The sequence below is a fragment of the Phyllobates terribilis genome, unplaced genomic scaffold, assembly GCF_046119375.1.
Source record: "Phyllobates terribilis strain yellow unplaced genomic scaffold, ASM4611937v1 Scaffold_8__6_contigs__length_399053987, whole genome shotgun sequence".
Classification (NCBI taxonomy): domain Eukaryota; kingdom Metazoa; phylum Chordata; class Amphibia; order Anura; family Dendrobatidae; genus Phyllobates; species Phyllobates terribilis.
Window position 1 is genome coordinate 355,489,317 of NW_027362768.1, and position 24,916 is coordinate 355,514,232.

Genomic DNA, 24,916 nt, shown 5'->3' on the forward strand with positions numbered 1-24,916 from the left:
GCCGTTTTTGGTTGAGGTTGATGCTTCTTCGGTGGGGGTTGGTGCGGTGTTGTCTCAGGAAAACAAGGATGGAGTACATCCCTGTGCCTTTTTTTCAAAAAAAATTTCCGAGACTGAACTTAATTACGATATTGGTAATCGGGAATTGCTGGCTATTAAACTCGCATTTGAACACTGGCGTCACCTCTTGGAAGGTGCTGAATTTCCCATTCAGGTTTTCACTGATCATAAAAATCTGATCTATCTTGATGCTGCCAAGCGCTTGAATGCCCGTCAGGCTAGGTGGGCACTTTTTTTCTCGCGGTTTAATTTTTCCGTTACTTACATCCCGGGTACCAAGAATGTTAAAGCGGATGCTTTGTCTCGCAGCTTTTCTCCCATGGTCGGTGTTGAGGAGGAAGAGACCATTTTACAAGAAGGTGTTGTGATTGCTGCTTTGGACTCCGTTTTGGAGGATGAGATTCTTAAAGCACAGGAGAATGCCCCATCAAACACTCCCCATGGGAGGTTGTTTGTGCCTAGGACCTTTAGAAGAGATTTGTTTGTTGAGTGTCATGAGTCTCGGTTGGCAGGTCATCCAGGAATTTCTGAGACCAAGAGACTTGTGGGTCGCAGTTTTTGGTGGCCTGGATGGCAGAAGGAAGTCATTAAGTGGGTGCGCCAATGTACTGTGTGTGCAAGATCCAAGTCTTCGCATGCTCCTGCTGCGGGGTTGCTTTGCCCTCTGGAGGTTCCTAGTGCACCTTGGACACATCTGGCTATGGACTTTATTACTGACCTTCCTCCCTCTGAAGGTTTCACGGTCATCTGGGTGGTGGTGGACCATTTTAGCAAGATGTGTCACTTGGTTCCCTTCATCAAACTGCCTTGCGCTAAGACACTCGCCAAGGCCTTTGTCAAGGAAATTGTCAGACTACATGGTGTTCCTACTGACATTGTTTCTGATAGGGGACCTCAGTTCGTGGCTCGTTTTTGGCGTGCCTTTTGTGACAGGTTGGGAGTTCATTTGTCGTTTTCATCCGGATATCATCCTGAGTCTAATGGCCAGACAGAAAGGAAGAACCAGGATGTTGAGCAGTTCTTGCGTTGTTTTGTGGCAGACAATCAAGAGGGGTGGTCTGAGTTTCTGCCACTTGCTGAATTTGCTCTTAACAACCATACATCCTCTTCTGCTGGGTGTTCGCCTTTTTTTTGTTGTTCTGGGAGACATCCGTCTTTTGGGTCATTTTCCAAATTGGTTTCGGCTGTGCCTGAGGAGGAGAGTTTTTCCGGTGATTTGGAGAGAGTTTGGACGGATGTGCGTGGTAATCTTCAGGAGGCTAACAAGAAATCTAAGAGGTACTTTGATAGGAAACGGCAAGAGGTTTTGTTTGCTGTTGGTGACATGGTTTGGTTGTCCTCTAAGAATCTGCGATTGAGGATTCCTTCTAAAAAATTGGGTCCCAAGTTCGTAGGGCCCTTTAAGGTACTTCAGATAGTTAACCAATCTGCTGCTAGGCTGGAGGTTCCTACGTCCTGGAGGATTAATCCGGTGTTTCATGTTTCTCTGTTGAAAAAAGCTGATGTGTCGGATGGTGACGCCTCTGCCACTGTTCCTCCGGTGGTGGAGGACGGGGAATATGAAATTTCCCGCATCCTAAATTCTAGACGGTATAGAGGGAGTTTGCAGTATCTCGTCGCTTGGAAGCGTTTCGGACCTGAGGATAACTCATGGGTGAGGGCGGATGATGTTTCTGCTCCCAGACTTGTCCGAGCGTTTCACAGGAGGTTTCCTGGTAAGCCTGGGCCTAGGGGATCCGGAGGATCCTCTTAGAAGAGGGGGTACTGTTACAACTCTCCTGTTAGGTTTTTTTTAGTTTGCTGGTCACATGACCATTTTGCCTATTTAATCCGGCTCCGCCCTCCTGGCTTTGCTGGACTTCATTTGTATTTACTACTGTTGAGCTAGCTTGTTGCTCTGTTGCCGTTCTCTGTTAGTTTTGCTAGGTCTTCTGACGCCAATGCCTTTTTGTTGTGTGTTTGTCTTTGACTGCTACTATTTCTGCTAGGAGGTGTCCAACTTTTCCCAGTCCCTAGATCTTGTAGGGATCCCTCCCTCACATCTATAGGTCTGCGTTCAGACTAGCCGAGGACTTTAGCGGGTCTGATCGCAGGATCAGGTTCCCCGTTACATCGTAGGGATCTAGTTTAGTTCTATTGTAGGGACAGATCTCCTCTCTTTCCTTAGTCTCTGTAGCAGATCATACCAAATAGAGACCCAACCAGTGCAAGGCTAAGCCAGGCAGGCTGCAGCGGCTTTTTATACCCACTGCTGATCTCTGATTCGTGGAAAATCTGGGTGTGGCAGCTCTCTGATTGGTGGAAAATCTGGGTGTGGCTGCTCTGTGATTGGTCAGCATTATGAACTCACAGTGGTGATGACTCATACCTCCTGGGTGGTTCTTCGGGCGGTTCTGTTTTCTGACTGGTGGAAATTCTAATCAGCATTATGACCTCACAGTGGCCGTGACTCATGTTTCATGGACTGTTCTCTCTGGGTGACCTGAAACATGCTGATCTCTGATTGGTGGAAATTCAAGTCATCTTCATGACATCACAATCAGCATGTTATTACTGCTGAGATGTTCAGTTTTTTCCTAAATTTCCTACGTTTTGTCCTAATTTATTAGCACATATATACCACTCATTCCTACAATCAAAGGATCAGGAAACCACTCTGAAATCAATATCCTACAATTTACCCCAACAGCAAAAAAACAACTATACACAAAATACCAAAAGATATATCAGATTATTAATGAGCAAATAAAAGACACAATCACATAAAAATAATTTTTAGAAAGGTGTAGAAAAATGCTGTAAAGTAAGAACGCTTCAAAAATAGAAATGTTAATGAATTATTTAATCAATTAACAAAATACAAGTGAATGAACAAACGAAAAATCTAGATCCAATCAATATTTGGTGTGACCAACTTTTCACTTTAAAACAGCATCAATTCTTCTAGGTACACCTGCGCAAAGTCAGGGATTTTGTAATAATACAGTCAGGTGTCTGGTCATACACCATGGCAAGACTGAGCAAGAATACACAAGGAAGTTATACTACATCAGCAAGGTCTCTAAGGCACAAATTTCAAAGCAGATTGAGGGTTCAAGATGTGTCATTCAAGCACTAATGAAGAAGCACAAGAAAATGTGCAACGTTGAGGTCAGTAGATGCAGTGGTCGGCCAAGGAAACTTAGTGCAGCAGATGTATGACACATTATGGTTACTTTACTGCCATCAGCTCAGAACTGGCAGCAACCAGTGGGACTCAGCTTCACTCATCTACTGTTCAGAGAAGACAGGCCAGAAGTGGTCTTCATCGCAGAATTGTGGCGAAAAAGCCATATCTTCCACATCAAAACAAGGCCAAGTGACTCAACTATGCATTAAAACAGAGGAACCAGGGTGTAGAAAATTGGCAGGATGTGCTCTGGACGGTTGAGTCAAAATATGAAAAATGTTGTTATTACAGAAGAGATTTTGTTCACTGAAGGGCTGGAGAGCAGTACAATAATGAGTGTCTGTGGTCAATAGTGATGCATAAGCACGGTGGAGGGTCCTGTAAGTTTGGGGCTGCATTTCAGCAAATGGAGGTGGAAATTAGGTCAGAATTATTGGTTCCCTCAATGCTGAGATATAGAGGCAGATACTTATCCATCATGCAATATCATCAGGGAGGTATCTGATTGGATCCAAATGTTTTCTTCAGCAGAACAACAACCCCAAACATACAGCCAATGTCATTAAGAATTATCTTCAATGTAAAGAACAAGGAGTCCTGGAAATGATCTGGCCCCACCCAGTGGAGTAACTAGAGTCTGATAGGCCCCCACCTGCATGTTGGTCAGATGTATGGGCCCTTGTAGCGTTCTGGATCCTATAAAGATACAGTATATGTGATCTCTCCCTATGCAGTAATGTCCCCCATCCTGGCTCCTTCTTGTAATAATCTCCCACATGCTGGGCCTTATGCTATAACATTTTCCCCCACCTGTGCCCCTGTCTGGTAATGTCCCCATTCTGGCATCATTTCCTTCATTCTGGTTTAATGTCCCTGTGACGCCTCTTCTCGGAAGCCCTTTCTTTTACCCTGGGAGATGGGGGACTCGGAGTCGGAAGGTGCAGTCCACACTTTTGGCGCAAAGCGGGAGCCCAGCCCACGATGGGAGGTGTTTAAAGACAGTCTTTTCACAACATTATGGCGCCTGTTCTTTTTGGGCGTGCGCCATTTTAAATGTAAAACCGACAGTTCAAGGTGTAAGGCACACAGTACCTGGTAGCAATGGGTAATTCCTTCCTTTGCTGCGGGCACGCGATCCAGCCGACTACGCCAGGTTGTGACGCCTCTTCTCGAAGCCCTTTCTTTTACCCTGGGAGATGGAGGACTCGGAGTCGGGTCCTGTGATGGAGTGATGGGGTTCAGCCGTGGCCCGGACCCGACCCGTGCTCAGGGCCGTCACATTAAAAAGGATGGTGTGGGCTTATCCAGGTTGAGTGGCTGATTTACGACTACGCCACCTGTGGCACCTGGTGATGGCCACCAGCGCCGCCGCAGTCCGCTGAGTCATGGTGTTATGGCGGCCAAAGTTATTACTACTCCCCACAGGCGAAGCAGGGCCTCAGGGCAGAGGGACAGGATGGAGGGGGTAGTACTAGAGGAGAACGGATACCGCGTCGCGCGGTGTGGCGCAGAATAAACAGTCCGGAGGCCATAGGGGTGAACTTCCAAGGCTTTACTCACTTTAGAGATGGCAGAAGGAAGGCGACTCCCTGCTCCCCGCGGAGTCCTGCGGTCACCAGGGACGGGGGTCCGACAACCTCTGAGTAAGTCCAGCATTCAGTCGGTACCTTACACCAGAGTGTTCCTGAACTACAGACCGAATCCTTTCCTGTCCGTGTGTGTGCGAATAGGCCGGGTCTCCCTCTGAGCTCCTCTCAGAACAAGGGCACGGGTGGCAGCTCCGCTCCGTCCGATACCCGGTGGGATCCTCAGGGCCTACCGGGCTTTCCCGACCAGGACATGGAGTAGCAAGGTCGGGTGTCGGGGGCCGGTACCCCTCTTGCAGCCGGACTCCCTCTGAATATATCAGCATGGCGAGGACAGGTGGCGTACACCGCTCCGTCTGCATCCTGCCTGGGATCCATTTGCTGTGGAGCCACACTCTTAAGCTCCGGGCCTTCTTGGTCCTGGTCCTTGGCCGGGTTGAGATATTCCTCGTCTACAACCTGCCCCTCGTTCCAAGGCCGGGGTACGAGGGCTGTGTCTCCATCCATTGCAGGTCAACACAGGATCCACGCTCAGGGTGGGAGATCACATTAACACACAGTATTTGACAGCACAAAAGACTTGACTAACAAGGACCAAGAACCAAGATGACTTTTTATTAAATATGAAATTTAAAGTGTAACTAGTTTGTGAGTCCTCCACCCTCACCCACTAACTGGTTCCCCTAACTCTTGGTTCCCCAGTCTCCCTGTAACCAGGAGGGCAGGACCTGCGATAGATTCAGCTTATGTGCTCAGAAATCACTGGGAGCCCCCCAGCAATGTATACATGACATTGCCAGAACAGACGACCCCACTGTATCCAGAGCTGATCACTCCGTACTAGGACCCTGGAATAGAAGTGGACGGCCTCCACACACAGGGAGCAGCTGTGGACGTGGTCCTGTGCCGGCTTCATTAGGGCAAGGTATATAGAGGATCTCATCTGTACCGAGAAGCCGGACGAGCAGTCCTGCAGCAGAAGTGACCGAACACTGCGAGTGTCAGTACCTAGGACCACCTCTTGGAAGGAGGAGGATGATGTTTTAATGAAGTATAAAAACTTAGGACACTATAGTCCTGATTGATCAATGCAATTATGCCAGAATTCTGGTGTAAATCACTTTGAAAAGTCACAATTTTTGTGCATTGTTGAGTTGATCAAAAATGTTGTGACTTTTGGTGTTTTCACGTCAGTTTTGCCCAGCTTCACCAAAATGGGCAGAGTTGGGGCAGGATGGAAGTGTGGCACCACAGCTTGTCTAATTCATGGCGAACTGTGCCTTCCCTTACACCAGAAATTTTACTCCAGTCCGTGACTGGAGTAAGATTTGTGGCAAGGTGCACGCACTTGTCAGAAGCGCATAATTCATGCGCCACTTAATGAATCTGGACCGTCTGACTCCAGCACGCTCCCTCATCAAGAGCAGCTTGAATATGGCCAGTCTTAATGAATCCCTGTCCTAAGTGCTTTATTAGTTAAAGAATAACCGTTGTTTTAATTTTTGTTTTGTAAATTAATATTACACATGAAAATAAGTAATTTTATAATCTTATCAGAGAAGTCGTCTTTTTCCTGCTGGATTGATCTTTCAGTCTCAATTCGCGGTAACATCTGTAAAATCTGTATTCAGTGAAGACAAACTTTCCTATTAGTGAGATAGATGACAGTTAGTGCTATTAATACTCTTTAAAGAAGGAAGGGGGAGGAGCTAGTGGAAGGGGGAGGAGCTAGCGGAAGGCACAGACCTTCTGCTGCAAGTTCTCCTGAAACCACAGTTACTTCTCCATGGAAGATTGCAGCTGGTGTTTATAAATAGAATCCTAGAACATTAGAATTGGAGGAACCTCCAGGGTCCTAGTGTCCAACCCCTGCTCAATGCAGGATTCACTAAACCATCTCAGACAAATGTCTGTCCAGCCTCGGTTTGAAGACTTCCATTGAAGGAGAATTCACCACCTCTCGTGGCAGCCTGTTCCATTGAAGAACGCACCAAATCTGCAGCGTGTGCACACAGCCTTGTTGTTCTTTTGGTCACAGGCAGGTCTTTGCACAGTCCTGAATGATAAGTACAGCACATACACGCTAAGGCTATGTGCCCACGTAGCAGATTTGATGCAGAGCGTTTTTGCCTCTCTCTGGCAGATTTACATGCAGATTTACATGCATTTTTTCTGCCAGAGAGAAGTGTTTTTTCAGCATTTTTTCAGCGTTTTCGCATGCGTTTTTTCAAGCACTTTTCCAAGTGATTTTGAGCATAACTTGGAAAAGTGCTTGACAAGTTGGTCACACAATATAAATCCATGCAACCGGCATGGATTTATATTGTGTGACCAACTTAGATGCTTTAAATGCTGCATCTATAGTAAACAAAAAAAAAGAATTAAAAAGTTAAAAATAAAAAAAAAACCTGTATACTCACCTCTCCAGTCTGCTCCCGGCGGCGTTCTCTCTCTTTTCAGCGTCCCGCGGTATACTGGCAGGACCTGCGGTGACGTCATTTAGTCAGCTGATGGTCACGCGACCATCACCTGACTGCTGACGTCAGCAGTCGCGTGACCATCAGCTGACTAGATGATGTCACCGCAGGTCCTGCAAGTACACCGCTGGACGGCGAGGAGAGAGGATCGCCGCCGGGAGCAGACCGGAGAGGTGAGTATACAGGGTTTTTTATTTTTAACTTATTTATTTCTTTTTTTCACCGCTTGGTAGCCGGGATGAAGAGGAGTTGTAGTCTCTTCTTCATCCTGAGTACCACACGCACCCCGATTACGCTGCAAATTCTCGGCCATTGAATTTAATTGAAACGCAGCAAATCCACATATACCTGCGGGGTTGCTGCTTTTCAATGGCCGCGAATTTGCGGCGTAATCGCGGTAGAAATGGTCATGCTGCGTTTTGCAACGCAATGCGAATTTGGCGCGCTAATTAGCGCATCATGTGCACAGCACATCCGAATTCACATTGCTTTGCATGGCAGACGGTTTTACAAGCGTTTTCATGGGCACATAGCCTAAGAGCGGGGAGCGGCTCTAGTGTCACCTGCTGGGATGGCACAATCACTGTCACCAGGATACAGGGGACATTATCAGAAAGGAGGAGATGAAGTCTCTTCCCTCTCGCCTATCAGAGAATAGATTGCTGTATACGGGGGGCCTTATCCTCCTCTATTACACATCACTCAGCTCCTAAAGGGAATGATTTGACCATAATACAATATATTTGAGTGGGGCCAGTGCTCCAGTTTTATGTTCATAATGTTGAATGGAGATTGATCAGTTCCAGTGTGTCTGAACAGGGTCCGAGCCCACATCTCCTGAGCTCAGGCTTTACACTGAGCATCACTGTCACGGACGTCAGATTAGAAGGGCATGGAGCACGATGTGGATGGTTGCCTCCGTATCCGCCATTACCTGGACTGCTAGCTTTACCTGGACACTCTGGATCAGCTCCTCCGTCTTGTCGAGACCTCTAAGGGCCAGTTCACACAAGCAGATAAAATATCATTCAGAGTTTCATCCAGAAAAGTGGGAGGATTCTTTTCTCACTTGTCGTCCATGTGCAGTCCAGATCTAATCTGGCTTTTTAACATTTACAGTTTCCAGGGCTGCAGGATTGCAATGTATCTGTATAAAGCAGATTTTTTTCTGTACCCATAGACTTGAATGGGTGAATCTTGTCTGACGGATGAAACGAGGACATGCTGCCATTTTCTTTCTTTATTTTTTGCTCACACACAGATTCGATCAGTGACAAAAAAGAAAAAAGACTCCTCTGCACTTTCCCATTGAATAGCATTGGTCTGAGTGCTGTCCATTTGTTCCACAGACAACTTTCGTACTGAAAATACATTCGTGTGAACGAGTCCTAAGAAAGACATTGTAATTGGTTATTAGATGTTGACTGAAGTTTGGCTCTGAAAATGCAGGGCTCTTAAAGACGTTCTCTAATACTTTAATGCAGATGATTTATGCATAAAATAGGTCGTCTATATCAGATGGTTGTAGGTCCGACTCTTGGCTCCCCACCAATAAGTTGTTTATAGCTCTGGCAACGGCCGGATGTAACTTGTGCACAGAGCGCACCCCAGTGGCCACTGCCTGGTGCTGCAGATCACCTCCGGTACTCCTCAATAGCTGGTCTGCACCCGGCAGCGGCCGCAGTGTACGGAGCGGTTTTGTTCCACTTTGAACATTGCCTGCATCTTGCCAGAGGTGATGGCGGCTGATTATCGGGGGGCCGATGGTTGGACCCCCACCTATCTTATATTAATGACCTATCCAGTGGAGTATAAAAGTGTTTGATAACTCCTTTTAAAATCTTGTTTCCATACCATTGTCTTATACAGCGTGTATCTGTGTTCTTTGTGTAACCAGATCGGCCTGACCTCTGATGGTTCTTCTAGGCCTCTATTACAGCTCTTACAGCCCCAGCATGCATCATTTGTGCTGGAGAGGAATATGAAGACGCAGGAGCAAATAGAAGAACAATTAGGAAAGCTTGGATTATTAGAAGAGCAAAAAATGCTCATAGTGGAGGTGAGCCTATTATTATTATTTTATTTTTTTTAACTTTCATTTTTATATTTTTTTATTTTTAGGACATTTGTTTCCTCTCTTCAGAAAATAACAGTAGATAAGATTGATTAAAGCTTCTGGAAAGGTGTTCAATAACGTCTGATCAGGTGGCTGGTTTGTAATGGTTGTCCCATCTTACCAATCCCTCTCTCCTGCGGTGAATGTGACATTGTGGGATGAATATATATATATTTATGTGAGAAAAGTTGTTTGCCCCTTCCTGATTTCTCATTCTTTTGCATGTTTGTCACACTTAAATATTTCAGATCTCAAAACAAATTTTAATATTAGACAAAGATAACACAAGTAAACACAAAATGCAGTTTTTAAATGAAGATCCTAATTATTAAGGGAAAAAGAAATCCAAACCTACAGGGCCCTGTGTGAAAAAGTGATTGCCCTCTAAACCTAATAACTGGTTGAAGCACCCTCAGCAACAACAACTACAATCAAGTGTTTGGAATAATTGGCAATGAGTCTTTTACAACACTCTGGAGGAATTTTTGCCCACTCATCTTTGCAAAATTGTTGTAATTTAGCCACATTGGAGGGTTTCCGAGCATGAACCGCTTTCTTAAGGTCAGGACTTTGACTAAGCCACTGCAAAGTCTTAATTTTGTTTTCCTTAAGCCATTCAGAGGTGGACTTACTCCTGTGTTTTGGATCATTGTCCTGCTGCATAACCCAAGTGCACTTCAGGTTGAGGTCATGAACAGATGGCCGGACATTCTCTTTCAGGATTTTTTGGTTAACCAGCAAAATTCATGGTTCCATTTACCACAGCAAGTCTTCCAGGTCCTGAAGCAGCATAACAGTCCCAGACCATCATGCTACCGCCACCATATTTTACTGTTGGTATGATGTTCCTTTTTTGAAATGCAGTGTTACTTCTACGCCAGATGTAATGGGACATACACCTTCCAAAAAGTTCAACTTTTGTCTTGTCAGTCCACAGAGTATTCTCCCAAAAGTCTTGGCGATCATCAAGATGTTTTCTGCCAAAACTAAGATGAGCCTTTGTTCTTATTGCTCAGCAGTGGTTTTCATCTTGGAACTCTGCTATGCGTGTCATTTGTAGTCATGAACACTGTCCTTAACTGAGGCAAGTGAGACCTGCAGTTCTCTGGATGTTGTTGTGGGGTCTTTTGTGACCTCTTGGATGAGTCATTGCTGCGCTCTTGGGGTAATTTTGATCAGCCGGCCACGCCTAGGAAAGTTCACCATTGTTCCATATTTTTGCCTATTGTGGATAATGACTCCCACTGTGGTTCGCTGGAGTCCCAAATCTTTAGAAATGGCTTTAGAACTTTTTCCAGACTGATAGATCTCAATTACTTTGTTTCTCATTTGGTCCTGAATTTCTTTGGATAACAGCATGATGTCTAGCTTTAGAGGATCTTTTGTTCTACTTCACTTTGTCAGGCATGTCCTATTTAAGTGATTTCTTGATTGAGAACACGTGTGGCAGTAAACAGGGCTGTGTGGGGCTACGGAAATTGAACTCAGCTTCCCAAAGATGTGACAAATCACAGTTCATTTATGTTTTAAGGACGGAGGGGCATCACTTTTTTCACACAGGGCCCTGTAGGTTTGTATTTCCTTTTCCCTTAATCATAAAAACCTTCCTTTTAAAAACTGCATTTTGTGTATACTTGTGCTATCTTTGTCTAATAGGAGTCTGCTGCTGACATTGGTATTGGGGTAATGTCCCCTAATTCTGTTAATATCCTCCATCCTGGTATGTATGGTCCCTCCTTCCTGGTATATGTGGCCCCCATCCCATCTTGGTATACGTGGCCCTCATCCCCATCCTGGAATGCATGGCACCCATTGATCCCCCATCCTGGTATTCATGGCACCTCTTTGATCTACCATCCTGGTATACATGGCACCCCCTGATCCCCATCCTAGTTTTCATGGCACCCCTTGATCCCCCATGCTGGTATGCATGGCACCCCTTGATCCCCCATCCTGGTATGCATGTCATCCCTTGATCACCCATTCTGGTATGCATGACACCCCTTGATCCCCCATTCTGGTATGTATGGCACCCCTTGATCACACATCCTGGATATATATAGTAACAGACCAAAAGTTTGAACACACCTTCTCATTTGAAGATTTTTTCTGTATTTTCAATGACTATGAAAATTGTACATTCACACTGAAGGCATCAAAACTATGAATTAACACATGTGGAATTATATACTTAACAAAAAAGTGTGAAACAACTCAAAATATGTCTTATATTATAGGTTCTTCAAAGTAGCGACCTTTTGCTTTGATGACTGCTTTGCACACTCTTGGCATTCTCTTGATGAGCTTCAAGAGGTAGTCACCGGAAATGGTTTTCACTTCACAGGTGTGCCCTGTCCGGTTTAATAAGTGGGATTTCTTGCCTTATAAATGGGGTTGGGACCATCAGTTGTGTTGTACAGAAGTCAGGTGGATACACAGCTGATAGTCCTACTGAATAGAATTTGTACTATGGCAAGAAAAAAAGCAGAAAAACACGTCCCCAGCATGAGACACCCATTCAGGGCCAGCGTAAGGACAGGCAGACTAGGCATCTGCCTGGGGCCTCCAGCCCGTGGCGTGCCGCTATAGGGCCCGTGAGTTCGTCCCCCCGCATCGCGCATTGAACTGTATCGGTAGCGGGGGAATGACTGTGCCTACAGAGTGGAGCTGCTGAGACGCTCTGCAGAGCATGGAGCAGCTGGAGAACGAGGAGAGGTGAGTATTGTATGTATTTGTTTTTTATACGTGGTGACCATAATACTGCAGAACTTGGGGGCTGCATTATGCTGTATGGAGTGGCTGAATTATACTCTATGGTTGGGGCCGAATTATACTTTATCGAGGACTATGGGTTGCATTATATTATATGTACTATATGTTTGGCTGCATTATACTATAGGGAGGCTGCATTATACTCTATTAAGGACTGAGGAGAATGCATTATACTATATGAAGGACTATGGGGAGTGCATTATACACTATGAAGAAGTATGGAGAGTGCATTATACTATAGGGAGGGCTATAGGGAGTGCATTATACTATAGGGAGGGCTATAGGGAGTGGCATTATACTATATGGAGGGCTATAGGGAGAGCATTATACTATATGGAGGACTATGAGGTGCATTCCATTATATGGAGGACTATGGGGAGTATATTATACTATATGGAGGGCTATGGGGAGTGTATTATACTATATGGAGGACTATGAGGTGCATTATACTATATGGAGGGCTATGGGGAGTGTATTATACTATATGGAGGGCTATGGGGAGTGTATTATACTATATGGAGGACTATGAGGTGCATTATACTAATATGGAGGGCTATGGGGAGTGCATTATACTATATGGAGGACAATGAGTTGCATTATACTATATGGAGGACAATGAGGTGCATTATACTATATGGAGGGCTATGGGGAATGTATTATACTATATGGAGGGCTATGGGGAGTGTATTATACTATATGGAGGACTATGAGGTGCATTATACTATATGGAGGGCTATGGGGAGTGTATTATACTATATGGAGGACTATGAGGTGCATTATACTATATGGAGGGCTATGGGGAGTGTATTATACTATATGGAGGGCTATGGGGAGTGTATTATACTATATGGAGGGCTATGGGGAATGTATTATACTATATAGAGGACTATGAGGTGCATTATACTATATGGAGGGCTATGGGGAGTGTATTATAATATATGGATTTATATGAGGTGCATTATACTATGTGGAGGGCTATGGGGAGTGTATTATACTATTTGGAGGAATATGGGCCACATTATACAATATGGAGGACTATGGGGAGTACATTATACTATAGGGAAGTCTATAGGGAGTGCTTTATACTATATGGAGGGCTATGGGGCAGCGAGTATACTATATGGAGGGCTGTGGGGCAGTGTATTATACTATATGGAGGACTATGGGGAATGTATTATACTATATTGAGGAATATGGGCCACATTATACAATATGGAGGGCTGTGGGGCACATTATACTATATCGAGGACTATTGGGAGTGCATTATACTATATGGAGGACGATGGACCGTATATTATACTATATGGAAGACTTTGGGGAGTGCATTATACTATTTAGAGGGCTATGGGGAGTGTATTATACTATATGGCGGACTATGAGGTTCATTATACTATATGGAGGACTATGAGGTGCATTATACTATGTGGAGTGCTACGGGGAGTGTATTATACTATTTGGAGGAATATGGGTCACAATATACAATATGGAGCTCTGTGGGGCACATTAAACAATATTGAAGACTTTGGGGAGTGCATTATACTATAGGGAGTGTATTATACTATATGGAGGGCTATGGGGCAGTATATTATACTATATGGAGGGTTATGGGGCAGTGTATTATACTATATGGAGGGCTATGGGGCAGTGTATTATACTATATGGAGGGCTATGGGGAATGTATTTACTATATTGAGGAATATGGGCCACATTATACAATATGGAGGGCTATGGGGTGCATTATACTATATAGAGGACTATGAGGTGCATTATACTATATGGAGAAGTATGAGATGCATTATACTATATATAGAGCTATGGAGATTGTATTATACTATTTGGAGGAATATGGGCCACATTATACAATATGGAGGGCTGTGGGGCACATTATACAATATGAAAGACTATGGGGAGTGCATTATACTATATGAAGGACTATGGGGAGTATATTATACTATAGGGAGGGCTATAAGGTGCATTATACTATATGGAGGGCTATGAGGTGCATTATACTATATGGAGAACTATGAGGTGCATTATACTATATAGAGAGCTATGGGGAGTGTATTATACTATTTGGAGGAATATGGGCCACATTATACAATATGGAGGGCTCTGGGGCACATTATAAAATATGGAGGACTATGGGGCGTGCATTATACTATATGGAGGGCTATGGGGAGTATATTATACTATATAGAGGGTTATGGGGAGTGTATTATACTATATGGAGGACTATGGGCCTCATTATACAATATGGGGGGCTGTGGGGCACATTATAAAATATGGAGGACTATGGCATGTATTATACTAAACAAGCAAAATGCTGCCTATTCATCGAGTAATTGGATTGTTTATGCCAGAACAAAAATCCTTGTTCTCAGCAGCATATCGGCCGGTGTAACCTGCAGATGTGCTGCTGATAACATGATGCTGTATGGGGACAGATTGATCTATTAGTGATTGTTCTGTATCCATCATTCTTCCTCAGCTGGTGTAAAGAGGTCGGGAAACAAGCGTCGAACGGCTTCAGTATTGTGGATTGCGCTCGTTTAGCGGCCTGATCTCAGCGCATGTAAATACAAGCTAAATGTTTGTGTGGTGCTGTATGTCAGCATTTGGGACCCCACTTTAAACTTTTCCCCAGGGCCCCACTTTATCTAAAATCGGCCCTGCACCCATTTAAATGGTTCCCGTACGCTGCACAGACTGGGAGAGAGAGGGGAGACTATTTGTGGCTTATGTAGTGGCGCTCAGTTTTGTGGACATCGGAGGGAAAGTTTTCTTTTAATACATGAAATTCAATTCATGTGCTAAATTTAAAAAAATAATATTAGTAACAATTCAACTTTATTTTAGTCCTTAGGTTATGGGTGAGGATCTTTTGGCAGAAAGAACAGAGGAAGGACAAACGGACACAAAAACCACTCAGACATTGGCCTCTTACATAATGCCGTCTGACGCCGAGTTCAGAGTCAAATGGTTTCAGAAAGCGACCACTTTCCTAATGAGCAGCGAGTAAAGATGATCAGCTCTCCGCCATCACTGACTGTCTGCCAACTGGAGCTTGTCCATCTCTAATCATTCCTGCTCAATGGGGGCCACAATATTTTTACTTCACAGTAATCACTGACATCTTTTCGGAGTATATTGTATACATAGTGATATTTATACGGCTGGAGCACTTAGCAAATCAGATGGCGTGCAGGTAGCGTTGTGCGAGATACAGTATGCCGTCCTGCTTCTATCATTAGAGGGTCCTGCTAGAGAACAGCGGCCACACTATTATACTGTGTCCAGAGTTACAGGAGTCTGTCAGATGTGGACTGCTACGTTGCAAAAAATGCTTAATAAGTTATTTTTTTTCAAACTGGATTGATATGCAAAATATTTTTAATAAAATCATTTTCTTATACTTGCAGGGTTTCTGTTTATTCAGTAATGTTGTAGCTGTTTGCTCTCACGCTGTGGATGATTGTAAATGAATATAGTTTCCTACATAATCATTGCAGCGGATCAGTTAAAAACGGGTGCCGTATGTGTTGTACCCAGGGCCGGCATCACCACCCGGGCAAGTGCCTGGGCCCTGAGCGAGCAGGGGGCCCACTCACCCTCTGGGACACCAGCGCACTATGGGGCCCATGAGTCGGCGAGGCCTGATGCCAGCGAATGGGCACTTGCACTGGGCCTTTCCCAGTGCGTTAAACTGTTTGCAATACTTACCTCTCCCTGTTCCTCTGCTGCTCCTCTGTCTTCTGCGTCTTCTTACTCTGTGAAATCTCAGGGCAGAGGGCGCGATGACGTCACTACAGAGCGCCCTCTGCTGAGCAGTCCCAGTGCAGAGAGTCGGAAGACGCTGATGAGACAGGCCTGCGGCCAGCAAGGAGCGGTGAGTGTTTGATTTTTTTTTTTATGTAAGGAGTATTATATGGAGCTCATTATGTATGGAGTATTATATAGGGCCCATTATCTATGGAGCATTATATGGGGCCCATTATCTATGGAGCAATATATTGGGCCCACTATTTATGGAGCAATATATTGGGCCCACTATTTATGGAGCAATATATAGGGCCCATACTGTATGGAGCAATATATGGGGCCCATACTGTATGGAGCAATATATGCGGCTCATTTTACTTTATGGAGCAATATATGGAGTCCATTATACTGAATGGATCAATATATGGGGCTCATTATACTGTATGGAGGACCATGTGGTGCCCATAATACTGTATGGAGGATATTCTGCCACCGATGTACGTGGGGCGAGATGTGTCTGAGGGATGTGACACGGATCTCTGTATAAGCAGTGGCATATAGCGTCAACTCACTGACCTGAATAGATGAAAACCACCGCACTCCTGAGGTGATGGTGGTGCCCAGGTAGGGTTACAAGCCCGTAGTCATGTAGAGAAGTAACCTGGCTCTCAGAAGACTCATGGGTTCTTTTATAGTTTTTAATAAAGTAGTGCAGAAAAATAAACAACCGACGTTTCGATCACATTAGACCTTCATCGGTGTACTATAAAAATGGCAGTAAGTATCATATAGACATGTATAAATAATACAGATGTGACCAAACATGATCAAATCAAACCAATTAGTCATGAAAAAGTGCTTAAAGGGAGTACAACATGGGAAAAAAAGGATGGGAAGGGGAGGAGGATTAGGAGAGGGAATGGTGGCAGATCCTGAAATCTTATAGAAAGGAACCTACCAGTTAGCAGAAGTGGGTATATTAAAGCAGTAGCCTATTAGGTTCTGTAAACTGTGGGGATAAAAATAAAGGCATAAATGCCATGGACCAAGGCTATTACTAGTATGGAGAGTGAGGGGATTGTCCCTATGAAGTTACCTGTAGATGTGTGGTAGCCGGACACGGTGTCCACCGTTTGTCAGGAGGTGCTATGAGGGACTGAGGACCTTATGGGTCTTAAGTAGGTAGTGGAGAGGGTTAAAGGTCACTCTCTGGGCTGATCATTGGTAGCAGTGGGATTAGAGCGCGCATATAACAATCAGAAGGACCTGAGAAGCGGAAGTAGCGTAAATTGACGTTCTTTAAGGTCCTACAACGAGAAGGGCCGGTCAGGTGACCGGAAGTGACGCGTGATTGCGTTCCACGCTATGTTGTATGCGTTCCACTGCATAAGAGTAGCGCTGGAGACAGTTTGGTAGGATGGAGGGATGTGATAGGATCAGGATAGGAGTCCAGGAGGGTAGGGGATCAGGAGGGAGGAACCGCCGAAGGAGACGAGAGATAGAGATTGGGAAAAGGAGTTACGCCACTGTACTAATCTTGAACTACATTGTGCCACACTCTCTAAATACGTCAGAGTCCAACGTATTCCAAGGGGCACCGCCGACCCCAATTTGGAGAACGAACCAAAAGACGGATGTCTCCCAGTGCAACAAAAAAAAGGAGAACACCCAGCAGAGGAGGATGTATGCTAGCTCCGGCCATTTATCCAGATTGGAAGCCCAAAAAGAGCAAGGGTCCAGTGACACAGTCATGGCTTCAATGTTTACTTGGAGATACTCCTGTACCATCGTCTCTAGGCGTTGACTATGTATCAGACTTCTTGTCTCCTGTGGCCTTGCAAAGGATGGGCTAAAAAAGTGGTGAAATGATTCCGCAAAATTGATGTTACCAGCAGATACTGTGTTTCTGTTACGGTTTGAGTGCTGAACACTCGACGGTCCCACGGTTGGCAAGTTGGAACTGTGAGATTCACTATGTGCACCACTGGTGTTTTGTGGAAAAGCACATGTAAGATTCTGCAACAGTCTCTGCTGATACTCCTGCATGCGTGCATCCTTTTCTATGGCAGGAATAATTTCTGCAAATTTACTTTTGTACCGGGGATCTAACAGTGTGTCAACCCAGTAGTCAGGATTATTTCTGATTCTCACAATTCGAGGGTCATGTGGCAGGTAGTGCAGCAAGAAGGCACTCATGTGTCTTGCGCATCCAGGAGCACCAAGTCCCTGTTGTGTTGGTGGCGAGGTAACAATCATGTTTCCTTCCTCTGTCCTCTCCCCCCAACCTCGCACAACAGAAATGTGATCAAGGTCTCCCTCATCTGATGAGTCTTCCATCAGTTCGTCCTCCACTTCTTCCTGGGCTCCTGCACCTTCCTCACTAGTTTGGCTGCTACCATGCGCCCTGGTAAAACCATCTCCCCCACCCTCACATGCCTGCCGCCTTGGTGCTGCCGACGGTCTGGACCTTGCAGATGTTAGCCCTTCCGCATACAACTCCTCCTCCTCTACTTCCTCCACCTGACTCCGAATTCTGTTTAACATGTGCACCAGCATGTAAATCACCGGAATAGTCATGCTGATAATGGCATCGTCAGCACTAAACATCTTCGTCGCCATTTCAAAACTGTGCAGAAGGGTGCATAGGTCCCTGATCTGAGACCACTCCTCCAGCGTGATTTGCCCCACCTCTGGATCTCGTTGGCCCAGGCTATACGTCAGAACGTATTGCACCAGGGCTTGTCGGTGCTGCCACAGTCGCTGCAACATGTGCAGAGTTGAATTCCACCGGGTAGGAACATCGCATTTTAGCCGGTGAAGTGGCAGGCCCAACGACTTCTGTAGAGATGTAAGTCGCTGAGCTGCGGGATGCGAACGGCTGAAGTGAGCACACAGCGACCGTGCCCTCTGCAGAAGGCCATCTAGTCCGGGATAGTGGGCTAAAAATTGCTGGACAACCAGGTTCAACATGTGAGTCATACAAGGCACGTGTGTGACATTGCCCCGGCAAAGGGCCGCACCCAGGTTTGCAGCATTGTCGCACACGGCCTTCCCTGGTTTCAGGTCCAGTGGAGACAACTATTCATGAAATTGGTTCTCCAGAGCTGACCACAACTCCTCAGCTGTGTGACTCACATTTCCCAGACATTTCAAAGTAAAAACCGCCTGATGACGTTGAGCCCTACTGCCAGCATAGTAAGGAGGTGTGCAGGATCCCTTCTGCGCAGTTAGAAAGCTTGTGGCATGACCAGACAGGCTTTGGGTGCAGGCGGAGGACCGAGAGGAGGTTGAGGAGGCAGAAGCAGTGGAGGAACTTTGAGATAAAGAGGATTGACGCACAACTCGTGGGGACGGCAAGACTAGGACAGCAGCCCCTTGTCCTGCTGTCACCATAGTTACCCAGTGCCCAGTCAGCGACATGTAACGCCCCTGTCCATGCCTACTCGTCCAAGTGTCTGTGGTGAAATGCACCCTGTCACACACAGAGTTTCTCAAAGAAGCGGTGATGTTGTGTGCGACATGCTGGTGGAGCGCAGGCACACCTTTATTTGAGAAGTAGTGCCGACTGGGCATCTGGTACTGGGGCACTGCGACGGACATAAGGTCTCGAAAATCCTCTGTGTCCACTAGGCGGAAAGGCAGCATTTCAGTAGCCAAGAGCTTGCAGATGGTGAAATTCAACCTCTTAGCTTTCTCATGGCTAGGAGGAAATGGTCTTTTACTTGTCCACATCTGAGGGACCGAGGGCTGGCTGTTGTGCTTAGACGGGGCTGATAAGGGTGTCTCCGGCAAACTGCCGGTCTGTGAGGAGGATGCAGGCGGACATGTTAGGTTGCCTTGATCCAAAGGTGGTGCTATCGATGTCGGACAGCGCTCAACACCAGCTGGTGTTACCACCTCCAAAAAAAATGATGACCTGCCAATCACGCTGGCTGTTGCGGGTAAAGAGGTGGCAGGTCTGCGTCCCAAAACAGGTGTGACTGCTGTCCCCCCAGTCACAGAGGATGAAGAGGCCACGGATGCACAAGATGTGGCAGACGGTGGTTGGCCCGGCCGGCTAGGCCGCATTGTAGCACAGTGAGCTTCCCACTGCAACTTATGCTTCATGTCCATGTGCCGGTTCATGCATGAAGTAGTCAAACTATGTATTTTTTGGCCTCTACTTAGCTTTTGCTGACAAATGTTACAGATAACACGAGTTGGGTCATCTTTATCGATCTGAAAAAATGCCCAGGCTATGCAAGGCTTAGCACCTATGCGACCTGAAGAGCCACCACGACTTGTGGTGAGAGGCAGAGTTGTGTTTGAGGATGCAGTTGTTGACGTGCTTCCAGTACAACGTCTCTGTCCAGGAAGGCGCAACCTTACCTCGTCGTCACTAGCATCCTCCTCCACCTCCTCTGTTGACCTCATCTCTTGGCTGACTGTGGGTTGACAGTAAGTGGGATCTCCAACCTCATCATCATCACCCTGTGTGTTATCACACCCGTCGTCCTCAGAGCCAACCTGTTCCTGCCCTGACAAAAAACTAAAGTTGTCGCTCCAATCAGGTATTTGAGTCTCATCATTGTCTTTCTCATTGTCTCCACCAACAGGAGTTACAGTTTGGGAATGAGGATCTACATTATGGTCAGAACCTTCTGCGTCTGGTCCTGGATCCGACTCATAAAGATTCTGGGCATCAGTGCAGATCATTTCCTCGCCTGGATTCACAGAAGGGCTGGAGACGACCTCTGATTCCCAGGCTATAGTATGAGTAAACAGCTCTGCAGACTCAACCATCTGTTCTACCCCATACTCAGACGGGCAGCTGGAGATTTGGGAGCTGTGAGGAAGCAAGTGCGATTGGGGTGACACCTCTGAGGACTGGAGTATTTGTGATGTTGAAGTTGATGTGGAGGAGAGACCACTTAAAGGAGCACTTGATGTCCGTTGAAGCACCTGCTGTTTTTATGCCTCATCTAGAATTTGTAGCGATTGGCGTGGCCGTAAGAAAGGGATCTTATCACATTGTCCGCTAAAAGAAGTAGACATTTTAGTTTGGCTGGAAGATGGTCTTTCTTCTGCAGATGTTACTGTTGCTTTAACACCTACCCCACTGAAACAACATTTTTTCCCCTTCCCAACACGCCTATTCCCCTTTCCACCAGCAGCAGGCCTTTTTCCACTCATTTTGGTGGTTAACTAATTCACAACTCTGGAGTTGTTTGCACAAAAAAACAATGGATGGGAACTGAGCAGAGCTGAGTGGCCAAACTGTGGTATTAGGCCAAAACTATTGGCAGGGTTAGATGCAGAAAAAAATTATATTCAATTTGCAACCTGATGGAGGTCAGTATAGATGGACTAATAGAACAAGTCCCACACACTGCTAGAAGCCCAAATATTTTTTCAGAGCTAGATGCAGAAAAAGATTATTTTTAATTTGCAACCTGATGGAGGTCAGTATAGATGGACTAATAGAACAAGTCCCACTCACTGCTAGAAGCCCAAATATTTTTTCAGAGCTAGATGCAGAAAAAAATTATATTGAATTTGCAACCTGATGGAGGTCAGTATAGATGGACTAATAGAACAAGTCCCACACACTGCTAGAAGCCCAAATATTTTTTCAGAGCTAGATGCAGAAAAAAATTATATTCAATTTGCAACCTGATGGAGGTCAGTATAGATGGACTAACAGAATGATGCTATGCCCAAAAGGTTTTACTTCACTAGGTGCAGTAAAAAAATTGGTATTCTATACACAGGTGGTATATCTTGCAACACAGATAGGCTACTCCACTGACTAACACACTCTGCAATAGGCCAAAAAGGATTTGCTTTGCTAGATTTAGCCAAATGCTGTGAAAAAAACTTGCACAGCACTGGCACAGACCTGCCTGACAAAAACTGATAGGAACTGATGTAACCTAGTCCTGAAAAGGACTGCAATTACAATTAGTCTTTACTCCCAACCTATCTATTTAAGAGCACAGACCTGCCAGATAAAAGTCGTAGGAAATGCTGTAACCTAGTCCTTAAAAGGACTGCAATCTCAACTATTACCTACTCCCAAGCTATCTGTAGATTTGTGCGAAAATTGGCTTGAAAATAACAAGGTATAGCGCACACAGCAACAGCGGTGCCGTCTAACACGCAGCTGCAGCAGTGAGAAAATGGTGGCGACGGGGAAAATGGCTTGGTCTTATAGGGCAAGGACATGTGACATACACTGCCAATGACACATGCCCTTGCTTGTGTGAAAAAAAGCACTTCGCTCCGTGTGTGCTCTGCTGATAGGCTGACAGATTGCACCTCCCCACTGTAAATGCGGGAAAGAGAAAAAAAAATGGAGTTCTTCATTATTCCTGCAGAGATCCATCCCCTGCCCCTCCCCCCACCCCGCTGTACACTCAAACTGTATATTAACATTAATTTTCATCATTACTGAGAAAAAATCCAGTTATGATTTTGGTGCACGAACAGTTATCGAACATAACCTCGAACAGCCGAATTTTTTTCGTGTTCGCCGAACGGCTCGAACACCGCCCAAAACAGCTCGAATTTGAGATTGGCGAACAGTTCGAGTCGAACAACGCTCATCTCTAATGGGCGAGTTCAGAATCACCCGATCTGTCAAAATATAAAAAGAATTAATCAGATCGGTAATGAGGAAAAAAAACAAAAATGTAGAATTTTGTTTGCTGCAACATTGCAATAAAATTAAATAACGGGTGATAAAAACATCGTATCTACCCCAAAATGGCATCAATAAATACGTCAGCTCAGCGCGCAAGAAATAAGCCCTCACCCGGCCCCAGATCCCAAAAAAGGAGATTCCATGGGTCTTGGAAAATGGCTCCTTTATTTTCTTTTTTACAAACTTTGGAATTTTTTTTCACCACTTAAATAAAAAAGAACCTATACATGTTTGGTGTCTACAAACTCGTAATGACACGGAGAATCATAATAGCAGGTCACTTTTAGCATTTAGTGAATATGTTAAAAAAAACAATTGTTGAATTGCACTTTTTTTGCAATTTCACCACACTTGGAATTTTTTTCCCGTTTTCCAGTACACAATATGGTAAAATCAATGGTGTCGTTCAAAAGTACAACTTGTCCGCGAGAAACAAGCCCTCACACGGCCATATTGACTGAAAAAAAAAAAGTTATGGCTCTGGGTAGAAGGGGATCAAAAAATGAAAATGCAAAAACAAAAAATCCCAAGATGGTAAAGGGGTTAAATGAGCAATGTATATATGTGAGTTGTGTTTTGAAATCTATGTCTTAATCCACAGTTTTTAATATATCGTATTTTACAGACCATAAGGTTTTAGAGGAGGAAAATAGAAAAAAAATGTGAAGAAAAAAATGTCATGCCGCATTGTTATGGGGAAGGGTCTCCTGCTGGCACTGTTTATGGCCCCCACACGCCGATGTCAGCTGCCGGAATATTCACTGCTCCCCATGCCCGGGGGTGTGTAGAAAGTTTTAAGAAAATTATACAAACAACCTTTTCACCTATCTAAATTAGTGCCCTTATGGGAAAATCCTAGATTTATTCAGAGTAAACAGAACAAGCTTTGTAAGTAATGGAACCAGAAAGGGATTTATTAAATGTTAATGAAGGAAGGCTGCTCACCTGGCAGGAATTCTCAGGGATGTATGATATGGGAGATCATCAATGTCTACAGTACCACCAAACAGTTACTTTCTACAGCTCTATGGTGAGAAATTTCGGGAAGATGGAAAGGAGGGGTGATTTTGACATATTGATGTGGTCTAGCTCATGGGTAAATTCCCTATCCACAATATACCAAAGGATTAGGAGACAAATTCTGCACACTGCGGTACCTGATTCATTTATCCATTGGAGTATAGCGCTAAATGACACTTAGATAGATGGTAAACTTTTGACGGGCTTGGATAAAGTAAAAATAGCAATGAACAATGGAGAGAAATGCAGTACAAACTGATTCATAATGCCATTTATGCTTTCAATTTTTCCTACAAAGATGCTTCATCACATTATTTATGAAAATGCCCAAAATGTAACCTAAAACCAATTTGTTTGATAGCATCAGGCGATGCCCTTCCACCCAAATGGTGTGGGAAGAGACCCTTCTCTATTTAGATAATGTTTGGAGAATGAAAGTACCACAGTCTCCTCGGGCATGTTTATTTCATCATATTGTAACAGAACATCGGGAGGATGGGGACAGAGTTCTGTCTATACAGATAATACATGTCGTTCTTTTGGTGGTTAAAAAATGTCCACTTAGATATTGGTTGAAGAAAGAGACTCCTCAATTATCTGAAATAATCAAAACTCTGAAAACCTTATTAGTTTATGACAAACTTGAGTCAGAAAGACAAAAAGAAAAGTCGACGACAGCGTTTTTTCACAAACTGAGATCTTTTAATGAATATAACAATACACAATCTGATATGTCACAGCTGATGAAAGTATTCTGACACACATCCTGGTATCATACGGAGGAACATAGGGGGACAACAGGATTACTTAAAGTCTAATGGATTCACTTATTTTTTCATCTATTCATATAAGGATTTTGGAAAAGTATTTTTTTGCAGTTTTGCATGCGGAGTTAAAAACTGAATCTGTTAAAATTGTGAAAAAAAATGATTGGATGGATTTAACACTTATTTCTAAAGATGTGGTCTGTGTTGGTAAATGTCATGGAGATTCTAGGATTATAACCTGATTTGTTTGTCTATTTTGTCTCATTAAATAAAGTTTGTTTAAAAAAAAAAAAAAAGATGAGAACACTAGTTTCCATCATGACATCATAATTAACCATCACTACTTACAGAAGTGTTTACACCCATATAGTCACTTTGACATTCCGGTGTCATTGCTGTCAGTGAGAAGCTACATAGCTAATCATATACAGATTGCGCTTGGATTTACTTTGGATTTACTTGAAATGTCTGAAATTCCTTCAGACAGACTTCAGGTGTTAGCACTGCT